This window comes from Sinocyclocheilus rhinocerous, unplaced genomic scaffold (assembly GCF_001515625.1).
Source record: "Sinocyclocheilus rhinocerous isolate Xijiao unplaced genomic scaffold, SAMN03320098_v1.1 scaffold419, whole genome shotgun sequence".
Lineage (NCBI taxonomy): Eukaryota > Metazoa > Chordata > Actinopteri > Cypriniformes > Cyprinidae > Sinocyclocheilus > Sinocyclocheilus rhinocerous.
Window position 1 is genome coordinate 1,794,552 of NW_015653519.1, and position 2,545 is coordinate 1,797,096.

Here is a 2,545-nt window from a genome sequence, read left to right on the forward strand (position 1 = left end):
GGACACCAGAGACTTATATTACATATTGTAAAAAGGGGCATAATATGTCACCTTTAACAGCTCTTAACGCCGAATGTACACTTGGATGGTCAGATACATTGATGGGCTAGTATAAAAAAAATAAAATTACTTAAAGGTCTTTCCAGCATTAAGGTAATCCTGCTTTTTTTTTTTTTTTTTTTTTATTGTCTCCGTTACAAATTTGACTGGTAAATGATAAAGAACGATAGCCCCTTTTGTATTGCATTGCATTGCATATGACAGATTAATAAAAAGACATGCTATTTATGACTGGATGCAGCTTTTGATACTTCGCGGTAAAAGTGGCTCTCCGATTGACTTTGCCCTATCAGTGCGGCTCCCATGAAAAAAATAGTGAAGACCACTGCTGTATGGTTTAGAACTCAAACACTCCTCTGTAGTCCAACAGAAGCATTTACTAAACTGCAAAAATGCCCCCCCATGAAATCTTTACAATTGAATCCGAGCCCTGGAAATATAAACAAATGACTGCCCATATTTACACATCTACTAAACCTATGGTGGTCATTATGGTCAATAAAAAAAAAACTGATAAATCTATAAATATTCATAGAGAAAAATATATATATTTCAGTTCTTAAGTTTAAAGGTCTATTAGTGTGACACTGAAAAAAGACTGTTTAATTCCAAGGCACAGAAAAAGTGAAAACACCTTTCCCTTCACCTTTTCACCAAATCCAACATTTCAATAGATTAACGCCGAATGTGCACTTGGATGGTTAGATACATGATGGGCTAGTATAAAAAAATAAAATAACTTAAGGTCTTTCCAGCATTAAGGGAATCCTGCTTTTTTTTTAAAAATAATCTTGTCTCAGTTACAAATTTGACTGGTAAATGATAAAGAATGATAGCCCCTTTTGTATTGCATTGCATTGCATATGACAGATTGATAAAAAGACATGCTATTTATGACTGGATGTAACTTTTGATACTTTGCAGTAAAAGTTGCTCTCCGATTGACTTTGCCCTATCAGTGCGGCTCCCATGAAAAAAATAGTGAAGACCACTGCTCTAGACAATCTACAAATGTTAAATCTTTAAAATAAAATGTTAAGGTACTACTGCATCTTTTTGAAAAAAATAAATAAATAAATAAAAATGCAGCGATTGATATATAGTTTATTTATAGTTATATTCAAAGCTTCAATTAACTGTCATTACAAAAGAACTTCATAATTATTTAATTCTAACAAATAAGTTCTTGTTAAAAACTAACCAAAATTAAAAATAGTTTGCTTATAATTTCCACACAGGAGAGACTTGGTGTTGTTTCCAAACAAAAGAAAATATATCGTATCGGCCAAAAAGAGTTGAAAAATATCAGCATATAGGATATTGGCAAAAATCCAATATCGTGCATCCCTATCTTTATTTGATCTGATTTCTTCTCATAGACTAACATACTTTACCAATAAAAACAGTATTGTCTAACAATTGCAGTCCCATTTGTTAGGAATTAATTCAACAAAATGTGCAAAAATCCCAGAATGGCAGCATGGTGGTGTCACATGACATATGCAAAAGTTCTTTATAGATCATTGATCACAATAGAAATTAGTATCATGTACAATACCACTCCCTGTATCAGTATTAATAATATTATATCAAATATTCAAAACAATACTATAGTAGTCAACATTTGAAGTAGATCAAAAAAGTTCAAAGTTGTCCTAAGACAAGAACACATTTTGGTTTTAGGACAACTTTAATGAAAGGTTTTGGTCCACTTCAAATGTTGACTAGGCCTGTCGCAATAATCAATATATCGACTTATCGCGCAATATATGTACATGACCTCATTTGAAATCATTTTTGGCGAGGCAATATATCGCCCATTATATTAACTTAAAAATTAATGTCACCGTGTTTTGTACATTCCACTTGCGCCTGTGTCTTTTGCAGCTTCTCGTACATAACGTGGTGTAGTCATGAGGTGCTAGTTCAAATTTAAAAAATGCTTCTACAAAAAAAAAAAAATTCCTTTTGCAGATATGATCTTGTTTAGGGATCTGTGCCTTTGTGCATATGGACATCTGACTGCTAAGTAGTGATTAGGCATGGGCCGGTTACCGGTTTCAAGGTATACCGCGATTTGAAAATTCCACGGTTTCAAAACCGCTAATATCGTTCCTGCGCTTTTTCATGTCTCCTCAAAGACTGAAAGTGTAGGAATCCCTCAGGTTGAGTGCAGTGTATGCAGTGTAGCGACCCTCCTCCTCCTGTTGGTGCGAGCGAGCGGTCAGTCACGTGTGTGTAGGATGGCCGAACTTAAGGAGCTATTATTTCTGGGGCAATATATCGCACAACAAAAAGTTGTTATCGTGACAGGCCTACTTACAGTATTTAAATGGCACAAATAGAGTCAGGGTCACTAGAGTAACAACATCATATTGGAACAGATTTATACGAAATATAACTAGTATAACTAGGTAAAGTATAAATCACCATACTTTATAACATTTAAGAAGTTATAGTCTACTATTAAGTATTTTAAGTATTA

At 33.8% G+C, this 2,545-nt stretch overlaps 1 protein-coding gene across 1 annotated transcript in view; it reads right to left on the bottom strand.

Moving 5' to 3' along the window:
- LOC107716454 (DNA topoisomerase 2-alpha-like) overlaps nucleotides 1–2,545 on the bottom strand; it is a 13,552-nt gene that overhangs the window by 2,450 nt on the left and 8,557 nt on the right. The window lies entirely within an intron of this gene.